The following is a 12,099-nucleotide window of genomic DNA, read 5'->3' as shown; positions in this document are numbered from 1 at the left end:
TTGAACGTATGGTTAACGTTCGTCTGATGTGGTTCCTGGAACACCATCACCTCCTCTCCCCTTCTCAATTTGGTTTCCGCAAGTGCCGCAGCACGGCAGATGTCCTGGTGAACTTGGAGGTCTATATTCGTACTGCTTTTGCTGCGAAGACCTCCGTTGTTGCTATCCTTTTTGACCTGGAAAAGGCTTACGACACCACTTGGCGTTATCATATCCTATCTCAACTTCATTCTTGTGGCCTTCGTGGTCATCTCCCTCTTTCTCCGCAGCTTCCTCTCTCGTCGTTCCTTTCGGGTGCGCCTTTGTACCGCTCTCTCCCTCTTTTCAGCAATACGAAGGTGTGCCCCAGGGTAGTGTTCTGAGCACTACTCTTTTTCTGGTTGCCCTCAATGGTCTTCTTTCCTCTCTTCCTTCTGGTGTCTTCCCTGCTCTGTCGATGATCTTACCCTTTGTTGTCAGGGTGATGATTCGCCTCTCCTTCAACGCCGGCTTCAACTTGCAATTGATGCCGTGTCGTCTTGGGCCACAGATCATGGCTTCAAGTTCTCTACTTCTAAGACTTGTGCTATGACTTACGCGGAAACGGGTTGTTCTTCGTCCCTCTGTCACTTTATGGTCATCCCCTAGAATACAAAGATTCCGCGAAGCTTTTGAGGTTATTCCTTGACACTCGTTTGTCTTGGTCTCCCCATATCTCTTACCTCTGTGTTGAGTGCTCTAAGGCCCTTACCCTCCTTCGGGTCTAGTCCCATACTTCTTGGGGGCAGATAGGCGCACTCTCCTTGCTTTACATTCCTCTCTCGTCCTGTCTAAGCTCGATTATGGTTACCCTGCTTACTCGTCTGCTTCTCCTTCTACCCTTCGCTGTCTGGATGCTTTGCACCATACTGGGTTGCGCCTCAGTTCTGGTGCCTTTCGTTCGACTCCCATCCTTAGCTTGTATGTTGACACTGACTTCCTGTCTCTCCAGGACCGCCGTGATCGCTACTGTCTTCGCTATCTTGCGCGGTCCTTGCAACATCCTTCCTCTCGCCTCTGTCGTGCTTTAACTTTTACCCCTCCTGTGGTTCCTGTTCTTCACCACCTCCCTCTTTCTGTCCGGTTATCTCGCCTACAGGATTCTCTTTCCGTTCGTATTTCTGATGTTTCTCCTCGTGTTGTTCCTTCTTTGCCCCCGTGGAGCATCCCTCTTCCGCCTTTTTTTACATCCTTGACCCATATCACTAAAGCTTTTACCCCTCCTACGGTTCTAAAACGCCTTTTCCTCGAGCACTGTTCTTCTCACTCCCGCTCCGATTCTGTCTTCACCGATGGGTCTAAGTCAGCGGACGGTGTTGGCTACTGTTGTTTTTCCTGATCGCACTTATGTGTCGCTTGCCTCCAGAGACTAGCATCTTTACAGCGGAACTTTGTTATTCTCTATGCTCTTCGTCTCCTGCTTTCTCGTTGTCAGTGTTCCTTTGTAGTTGTTGTTGACTCTCGTAGTGCCCTCATGGCTCTCGGGTCCTTTAATCCGGTTCATCCAGTAGTTGTCGAGATCCAGCATTGGCTGTTTCTTGTTCACAGTAAATTTAAGTCGGTTGAGTTTTGTTGGGTTCCCAGCAATATTGGTGTCTTTAAATGAGCGTGCGGATGCTGCCGCCAAGGAAGCTGTCCGCTCTTGTCCCATCTCTCGTAAAGGAATTCCATATTCCGACTTTTACCCGGTTATCCATTCCTCAGTTCTTACCCGTTGGCAGGCTTCTTGGTTGTCTGTTACTGGTAACAAGCTACGTACTCTTAAATGTTGTGTTTCCTCGTGGCCGTCCTCCTCCCACCGTAACCGGCGATGGGAAACAGCTCTGGCGAGGTTGCGTATTGGCCATACTCGCTTAACCCATGGTCACTTGATGGAGCGCCGCCCTGCTCCTTATTGTCCTAGTTGCATTGTCCCTCTTACGGTCGTACATGTCCTTCTTGAATGTCCTGACTTCCAGGACGAGCGTGTGTCTTGCTTTCCGACCGCCCCTCGCGGTCACCTGTCCCTCGATAGAATTCTTGGTGACTCGGATACTTTTGATATCGTTCGCCTTATGCGTTTTTGTTCTCGTATTGGCATCCTTGGTGATATTTAGCGCCCTCTGATTATTTTGCGTATTTGATGGTGCTACATAGCCTTCCCGGATTGGTGCCTTCTTTTGATAATTACTTACTTACCCAATTGTTTCCGCCTCCGCCGGGGATTGAATTCGGAACCTTAGGACTAGGAATAATGAAAGCTGTCCACTCAGCCGTCAGGCCCCTTTGCAGCAATTAAGCAAATAAGGATTCAGAGGAAAAAAACATTTTTCAAGGTCGCTTCAAGGAACATTTAAAGTAGATTGTGTGAAGCCATTAAGGTTTAGAGTGAGGAGATAAGCATTACCAGGTTAGTGTCAGCATGAAGGAAGGTTTAGGGGGTGTGAGATACAATACCTGTTAGCAATGATTACTTCCCGTACAAGTGTAACACCCAGTCGTGACTGTCTGCCCTTCTGTTCGTCGGCTGGCAGTCGTGACTGTCTGCCCTTCCGTTCGTCGGCTGGCAGTCGTGACTGTTTGCCCTTCCGTTCGTCGGCTGGCAGTCGTGACTGTTTGCCCTTCCGTTCGTCGGCTGGCAGTCGTGACTGCCCTTCCGTTCGTCGGCTGGCAGTCGTGACTGTCTGCCCTTCCGTTCGTCGGCTGGCAGTCCCCACTGTCTGCCCTTCCGTTCGTCGGCTGGCAGTCCCTACTGTCTGCCCTTCCGTTCGTCGGCTGGCAGTCGTGACTGTCTGCCCTTCCGTTCGTCGGCTGGCAGTCGTGACTGTCTGCCCTTCCGTTCGTCGGCTGGCAGTCGTGACTGTCTGCCCTTCCGTTCGTCGGCTGGCAGTCGTGACTGTCTGCCCTTCCGTTCGTCGGCTGGCAGTCGTGACTGTCTGCTCTTCCGTTCGTCGGCTGGCTGTCCCGACTGTCTGCCCTTCCTTCCGTTCGTCGGCTGGCTGTCCCGACTGTCTGCCCTTCCTTCCGTTCGTCGGCTGGCTGTCCCGACTGTCTGCCCTTCCTTCCGTTCGTCGGCTGGCTGTCCCGACTGTCTACCCTTCCTTCCGTTCGTCGGCTGGCTGTCCCGACTGTCTACCCTTCCTTCCGTTCGTCGGCTGGCTGTCCCGACTGTCTACCCTTCCTTCCGTTCGTCGGCTGGCTGTCCCGACTGTGTGCCCTTCCGTTCGTCGGCTGCCCGTCCCGACTGTGTGCCCTTCCGTTCGTCGGCTGCCCGTCCCGACTGTGTGCCCTTCAGTTCGTCGGCTGGCCGTCCCGACTGTCTGCCCGTCCCGACTGTCTGCCCTTCCGTTCGTCGGCTGGCCGTCCCGACTGTGTCCCCCCCCCCCCCCCCGCCTCCTCCTCCCACTACACATTTAACGTGTAAATAATGTCGATGCATCACTAACTGTCCTGACCTAACCCAAATAGTCTTATTGTGTACAAAAGCGAATTGTGTGATGTAAACCCCATCATCCCTCGGTGCCCCCTGTTAAAGCTCCATTCATCTACCAGTGAACCACCATCTTGTTAATCCACCATTCGTCTACCAGTGAACCATCGTCCTGTTAATCCACTATTCATCTACCAGTGAACCATCGTCCTGTTAATCCACCACTCATCTATCAGTGAGCCATCGTCCTGTTAATCCACCATTCATCTACCAGTGAGCCATCGTCCTGTTAATCCACCATTCATCTACCAGTGAACCACTGGTGGGAGACACGCTACACGAGGGGATTAGCTCATGACCTCAGGGAATACGATGTACTTGACTGCTGTAAACCCTCTCGACAGTGTAATATGTCTGCTCCCTGGAAAGTACAGAAAATAGACGTCGAAATTGTACCCCTCAAGGTGAAAAAGATTCATGAACCGGGACAATTACGGTGTTTGTATGGAAGCATGATATCTGTTACCAAGAGGCAACAGTTTACATGTATATTGCGACGGGTCGGTGGCGGAGGATGGCAGGGCCGGGTGTGGTGTCCTAATAAGGGAATATACGGAGTTTGGGACTGTGGACTGGATAATTGAACTCCGGCTTAGTAATTATATATCATCCACACAAGCTGAACTGCAGGCCATTCTGGCGTGTTTGGAGGAAGTACGTCATGACGACAAAAATGTTTTTGTATTTGTCGATAGCCGAGGAGCACTGGAGTCCTTAAACAGTCGAAACCCAGTCTTCATGTCTATAGTTGAAGACTGTAAGAGAAGAATAACTGAGATGCAGCTGAAAGGTTATAGTGTGAAATTCATGTGGATTCCATCTCATGTTGGAATAGTGCTCAACGAGGTGGCGGATGACTTGGCCAAACGTGCCACATCAAAACCACAAGTTGACATTGAATGTGAATTCACAATGAGACAAATAAGAAGCAAAATCAGAAATATTCAGGCACAGGCGGGAGTGGAGAGGAGAGATACTGTATGAGAGTAGTCAAACCATGCAACACTACATGTATGTGAGTCAAAACACCCATTTCACTTATGGTAAAAGGAGAAATGCTTGGAGTGACTCTGTGTACATGCGGCTCAGGCTTGGGTACAAATATTACTGGGAATATGGGATAGATGTTCATGGTAATGACACGAAGTGTAAACTGTGGTATGTTAAGGTCTCACACCCTGGCCCATTATGTTCTTGATTGTCCGTTGATTAATGTATATAGAAACACTGAGATAAGGACTGTTCCTGAACAAATAGCCTGGATGTGTCACAACGGAAAGGTTGATGATATTCTTGAGAGATATAAGAATTTTGCACCAAGATTGTAATATTTTGTTGAATTATCTGCAGGTGTCTTGCAAATTGTCTATACAGTATACCTAGGTCATAAAAGTATTTGTGTGTACATCTGATACCATACTACTTGTGAGGGAGGAAATGTATATGTTTACCTCTCAGAATGTATGGTAATATGTTTATTTGTGATGTGTGTCTATGTATATATTAACACGTTGTACTGAATGGGGTGAGAATAGCTTGAGCTACCTCATCCCTTTGTGTATTTTACCTCAATAAACTTATTTCAATTTCAATCTACCAGTGAACCATCGTCCTGTTAATCCACCATTCATCTAACAGGTCACACCGTTGTCCACCGCCTACCAGCTCCTCCATCTACCAGTGACCTATAGTGCTAGTCCAAATGTTTTTTTTTTTAATTGAGAATCTTGCATTAACGAACCAACCCAACCTAACCTGCAAGGATGGGTTGGATCGTTAATCAACCTAACATAACTGTAACGTGTTCGTCATCCAGTGTATTAAGCATAATACATTATGCTGCGATTGCTCTGTATATCAGAGGCACATAACAATACAACTGGATGGGTACTCAACCCTCTCAAGGGAAATCTTTCCTTAACCCTTTGACCTGCCTCACCAATATGGCTTCTCTCTCCCCAAATTTCAAAGATTTAGAAACGTTCCAATCAAGATAATTGTTCTTTGTTATGCATAGTTGATACATTAAATAATCTCTACAAAGTGTTGAAAAGTGAGTTGTTAAATAAGATATTTCCGCTATACTTAGCCACTCACCTGAGGACACCTCGCCCAGTGCTGGACACGCCAGGGATGGTCAGGTAATCTTCGTCTCCAAGACTCGGCCTTCACCTGTTCTGCCACTGACAGGCTAATCGCTGTGGACATGGACACGTCAGTGGAAGACAATTCAACACACAAATAGTAAGTTCGTGAAAATCAAATCCACATCCAGGTGACCTTATTTACACAAGATGGTGGCTGTGACCACATCCAGGTGACCTTATTTACACAAGATGGTGGCTGTGACCACACCCAGGTGACCTTATTTACACAAGATGGTGGCTGTGACCACACCCAGGTGTCCTTATTTACACAAGATGGTGGCTGTGACCACACCCAGGTGTCCTTATTTACACAAGATGGTGGCTGTGACCACACCCAGGTGTCCTTATTTACACAAGATGGTGGCTGTGACCACACCCAGGTAACCTTATTTACACAAGATGGTGGCTGTGACCACACCCAGGTGACCTTATTTACACAAGATGGTGGCTGTGACCACACCCAGGTGTCCTTATTTACACAAGATGGTGGCTGTGACCACACCCAGGTGACCTTGTTTACACAAGATGGTGGCTGTGACCACACCCAGGTGTCCTTATTTACAAAAGACGGTGGCTGTGACCACACCCAGGTGTCCTTATTTACACAAGATGGTGGCTGTGACCACAGATGGGTGACCTTATTTACACAAGACGGTGGCTGTGACCACACCCAGGTGACCTTATTTACACAAGACGGTGGCTGTGACCACAGATGGGTGACCACTGCGGTCAAGCACTTACAGCTGCCCGAGGTTCAGGAACCACCAGGAGGATGATGGTAACGTTTGTACCTGTTGTACTGGGGCGTGAAGCTGCTAGAGATTGTTGGTGGTGTACACAGTGGGGGACATGTGTACCTGTAGTACTGGGGCGTGAAGCTGCTAGAGATTGTTGGTGGTGTACACAGTGGTGGACATGTGTACCTGTAGTACTGAGGCGTGAAGCTGCTGGAGATTGTTGGTGGTGTACACAGTGGTGGACATGTGTACCTGTAGTACTGGGGCGTGAAGCTGCTAGAGATTGTTGGTGGTGTACACAGTGGGGGACGTGTGTACCTGTAGTACTGGGGCGTGAAGCTGCTAGAGATTGTTGGTGGTGTACACAGTGAGGGACATGTGTACCTGTAGTACTGGGGCGTGAAGCTGCTAGAGATTGTTGGTGGTGTACACAGTGAGGGACATGTGTACCTGTAGTACTGGGGCGTGAAGCTGCTAGAGATTGTTGGTGTACACAGTGGGGACATGTGTACCTGAGTAGTGAAATATACGACTAGAACCGCGCGCACCAGCTGCCCCAGGTGGCACTCTTGAGTGCCAGCCGACAGGTGCTGTGCGTGTGTCTAGTCGCACAGGTTTTGGGGGAATTTCCCGGAAGTTTTGGCGTGTTTCGGACGCGTGTGAGCGTCCGATGTTTGGGTATGTGGTCATGAAAGAGGGGAGGTCATGTTGATGAGTGCCAGGTGGTGCGCGCGGTTCTAGTCGCACAGGTTTTGGGGGAATTTCCCGGAAGTTTGACGCGTGTCGGTCTTGAGTGGCGGGCGAGCAGGTGCGGTCCCCCACCCCGCGCGCGCGCGCGGGTCTAGTCCTCGGGGGTTAAGGTAAGTGGTCAGGAAAGATTGGAGATCTTGTTGTGTGAGAGTAAGTGGTGGAGTAAGAGGAAGGAGTGAAATGAATATGTGTGTGTTTAGCAAGTGATAGAGTAAGAAAATAGAAGGAAGATGGAGGAAGGAGTAAAAGAGTTGATCGTGAGTTAGTGTGTAGATGAGAGGAGAAGGCAGCACGGTCTGTTATGTTGTTTTGGGATGGGAGCTGGATGGAGTTTCCCCTTCGTCTGGAGAGAGTGCTCTGGGCCATTATGTGGTTAGACAAACCCATTGACTCCCCTACAGGAAGGTCTTAAGTGATGTTTGTAAGAAATGCATGGAAAAGACACGGGGCTGCACCTGACTTTTTCTGTGTTCGGGTCAAGAAAGAGAGAAGTCACTCTCGTTGTGAGACTGCAGCGGGCCATTATGTGGTTAGACAAACCATTAACGTCCCCTACAGGAAGAGCTAAGTGTGTGTGAGGATGAGGGCAAAGTCTCCTGCAGGAGGGGAGTGTACCATTACCTAAAGCGTTTTTCAATGTCGCGACGGGGTAAGCGTACTGGTCGCAGGTTGGAGCCTGACTGGTCATCTTTCCAACTAGTCTGGGTATTTCTCCTACGTCACCGGAAGTGGTGGGACACCCATTACCATTGCGTTTCGCCAGGGTCTGCGACTCTCTCTCTATCTGTCTTTGTCTCCCTGTCTCTCTCTCTCTCTCTCTCTCTCTCTCTCTCTCTCTCTCTCTCTCTCTCTCTCTCTCTCTCTCTCTCTTCAGATCATTTAATAGTTGGGGAAAGTAACATCATTTTCCTTTCTCCTGCTGCCGCTGTTCACATATCTTTCTCCATTTCACTTAGACTGACAACGCATCAGAGGATGATCACCATGTCAATTTTCAAGCCCGCCTTCACTCTCACCCTTACATCCTTGTAAGGTAACACGACCAATATGCTAACTTCGTTCTTTACCCAATATCATTAATGTAACGTGGAGAATATACCAACTTCATTCGTTCTTTGCCCAAATTTCATTTTAAGAGTAACGATCTGTCTCTCTGTCTGTCTCTGTCTCTGTCTCTGTCTCTGTCTCGGTCTCTGTCTCTCTCTCTCTCTCTCTCTCTCTCTCTCTCTCTCTCTCTCTCTCTCTCTCTCTCTCTCTCTCTCTCTCTCTCTCTCTCTCTCTCTCTCTCTCTCTCTCTCTGTCTCTGTCTGTCTCTCTCTCTCTCTCTCTATCTCTCACTCTGTCTCTGTCTCTGTCTCTGTCTCTCTCCCTCTCTAAAGTCCACCACACGACACTTCACTTAGTAAACTCAGTCAAAGTCAGTAGGTTAGCATTTACTAAAAGAGAGAAACATTTCACATCGTCACGGAGATGCGATCTCTACCTACAAATTGTTCTTGTTAACTGTGATCACAACATCTGCTGGCCAAATAAATATCATTGAAATGTATGCATGTTTACTCAATCTCCATCACCTCTCCGTCCTACATCCATAGCAAGACTCCTGAATGAATGAACCGGCAGCCCCTCTCGCTGCAGTCTCACCTTCGTGATGGTTTGAGGTGTATTGAGATGGAGGATGTAATGGCTCGACCTTACCCTCTCCCCGTCCACCCCCACTTACCCTTACCCCTACCACCCCCTCCATGGCCGAACCATCACTGCCCCCTTCCCAGACCGGATGTTCAACTAAGCTTTAGTATCACCATTCTTTGCTGAAATAGCATTTTTTTAAGAATATCCAGTCATAAGCAGGTCTTCAATCTTATTATTATAACAAATCATAATTTGCTGTTCTCTCTCTCTGTCTCTCAGTCTCTCTCTCTCTCTCTCTCTCTCTCTCTCTCTCTCTCTCTCTCTCTCTCTCTCTCTCTCTCTCTCTCTCTGTCTCTCTGTCTCTCTATCTCTCTATCTCTCTATCTCTCTGTCTCTCTATCTCTCTATCTCTGTCTCTCTGTCTCTCTGTCTCTCTGTCGCTCTGTCTCTGTCTCTCTGTCTCTCAGTCTCTGTCTCTCAGTCTCTCAGTCTCTCTCTCTCTCTCCAGATCATTTAGTAGTTGGGGAAAGTAACATCAGTTCCTTTCTCCTGCTGCCGCTGTTCACGTATCTTTCTCCATCAAGGCTGTCTCTCTTAAGACCTACATCATCCAATGTAAAACACCAATCGACGAGAATAAGACCGGTGAGTCGATAGTGAAATAGCTCTGGGTTAAGTCTGTTTTTCAGTTCTTGTAACACAGTCAATGTAGCGTAATGGGAAACCAGTCTTTCTACTGCCTACATAAATAGCGTTTGAAAATGTATGCAAGTCTAGACAAACTCCTATAGCCCTTACATTCTAACACAAATAAAATATTAGCACATGATTGCATCGCATTATATCATCATTAAGTAACGTGGAGATCAACTTTCTGGCTGTTGTCCGAATATCATTATTGAAATGTGAACTCCATTTAGCCAAACACTATATCTCCATTACATCTCATAGCATATGAATATTACGGTATACCAGTTTTAACCCTCTATAACACAATGTAACATAACTTTCTACAGACCAAATATCGTTTTTAAATGAAAGTATGACTTAGTCCTTATTCATTACATCTCTCACCATATAAAATATTGGCGTCTACCCCTTTTAGCCCTCTGTAACACAGTGTAACGTAACGCAAATCAACTTTTTGCAGTCCAAAATGTCATTTTGAAACGGAAAGTGAGGGTTAGACCATCTCCATTACATCTCTTACCATATAAATAATTGATGGCCACCCCTTTTAGCCCTCTGTAACACAATGTAACACAACGTAACGTATCGCAAATCGACTTTTTGCAATCCAAAATGTCATTTTTAAATGAAAGTATGACTTAGTCCATCTTCATTACATCTCTCACCATATAAAATATTGGCGTCTACCCCTTTTAGCCCTCAGTAACACATTGTAACGCTACGTCGCGTAACGCAAATCAACTTTTTGCAGTCCAAAAGGCCATTTTGAAACGGAAAGTGAGGGTTAGCCCATCTCCATTACATCTCTACCATATAATTAATTGTTGACTACCCCTTTTAGCCCTCTGTAACACAATGTAACACACCGTAACGTATCGCAAATCAACTTTTTGCAGTCCAAAATGTCATTTTTTAAATGAAAGTATGACTTAGCACATCTCTTACCATATAATATTGTCCTCTACCAGTTTTAGCCCTCTAACACAATGTAACGTAACGCAATCAACTTTTACAGCCCAAAATGACATTTTTAAATAAAGTAGGACTTAGTCCATCTCCATTACATCTCCTTCCATAAGAATATTACGGTCTACCAGTTTTAGCCCTCTGTAACACAATGTAACGTAACGGGGAAAATCATCTTTGTCGGATGAGCAAATAACATTATTGAAAATGACATCCGTGTTTAACCATTACATCCAAAACACAAGAAAAATATTACCGTTTTTCTTGAGAAACTTATATGTGGAGATCATATCTCCAGAGTCCACACAATAAGCCACACATCACACATCTTCTGTTTTCAAATCGCAGCTCGCATCTAATTTAATGTTATTTTTTTTTTTTTTGCAGAAACTATGTTTTGAGATTAAGCTCAATGTCGGCAATTACTATTCGTATCATCAAACTCCTTTCAGTCAACAAAATTCACATTTCATATCGCGTGTGTAGATTAGAGAGAGAAGGCAAACATAGCGTGCAGCTAGTCAAAACTTATCATAACAGATATGATTTCACAGAGTTTTTCAACCTTTGCAAGTTTTTTTTCATTGTTATCTCTTCACTCGTGCTAAGTGAGTCAGACAAAAATGTGACATTTCATTTCATTATTAACCATGCAATATGCTATTAGCTAGGTAGTCAAAACATATAACAAGCGTTATTTCACAGGAATTTTTTCTAGCAAATATGCTTCCTTTAAGCAGTTCAACACATCAAACACCTCCAGTCTGCGAAATTCCCTTTAGTCAATAATCATCCTTTACAGTATTTCTTGACTAGAATAGCACTCCAAAACATAAGTGGTCATTTTTATTCTCACTGTCGCACTATAGTCAATAATTTGTTTCGCAGAGTGACAAGTTATGCATAGTGACGAGATTTCATGGTGTGCATAGTTTAAGAGAGTTCACACTGTATTAATTACGGTCATGGATATCTTATGTTATGTTTATGAAGACCATCTCTTCTTATTTTTTTATCATTTTCACGCCCCACAGCTTTACAGTCTTCTCATATTCTTTTTCAAATAAAGTTTGTTTACTGTTTTCCAGTAGATCGGCCTCACATTACATATATTAATAAATTTTCAAATTCAGTTCAGTTTCTTTTCAATATCGCAGCTTTGTTGCCCCCACAGCCCGTATCTAGTTCAAGACCTCTTATTATCAATGTCATTAATACGGTTATCATCAACCACGTATTGGATGTCTCTGTCATTCAGTCATCAACGTAGTATGTGTTTAATGAACGTGAGAATCACTTCATGTGCACTCATTTTAGTTTAGTTTAAAGTTTTACATCTTGAATTAATACCGCTATTGGATAGCTCAGACATTCAGTTAACATCTCAGTAAGTGAAAATCTTTTCATGTGAGCTCATTTTTAGTTTAGGATAAGGTTTTTCCATCGTGAAATGCTATTATCAGTAACCAGGTATTGGATGAAACTACCATTCAGTTTACATCTCAGTAACTGTTTACTGAACATTGTTATCCATCCATGCAACCTCATTTTTAGTTTTAAGTTTCTACATCGTAAAAATAAAATATTACTATCACCAGCCGTGTATCGGATAGCTCAACCATTCAGTTAACATCTCAGTAAGTGAAAATCTTTTCATGTGAGCTCATTTTTAGTTTAGGATAAGGTT

General features: G+C 45.6%; 1 long non-coding RNA gene across 2 annotated transcripts in view; it reads left to right on the top strand.

Moving 5' to 3' along the window:
• LOC123749687 (uncharacterized) overlaps positions 1–12,099 on the top strand; it is a 103,597-nt gene that overhangs the window by 15,791 nt on the left and 75,707 nt on the right. Inside the window, exon 3 of one of the 2 annotated variants that reach the window (XR_011229137.1) lies at positions 5,577–5,731. The exons of the other annotated variant lie outside the window; for it this stretch is intronic. This is a non-coding gene — a long non-coding RNA (uncharacterized lncRNA). The remainder of the gene's footprint in view (positions 1–5,576; positions 5,732–12,099) is intronic. 2 annotated transcript variants of the gene reach the window in all.

Source organism: Procambarus clarkii, chromosome 19 (genome assembly GCF_040958095.1).
Source record: "Procambarus clarkii isolate CNS0578487 chromosome 19, FALCON_Pclarkii_2.0, whole genome shotgun sequence".
In the NCBI taxonomy this organism is placed as follows: Eukaryota; Metazoa; Arthropoda; class Malacostraca; order Decapoda; family Cambaridae; genus Procambarus; species Procambarus clarkii.
This window is presented reverse-complemented; position numbering and strand designations above follow the sequence as displayed.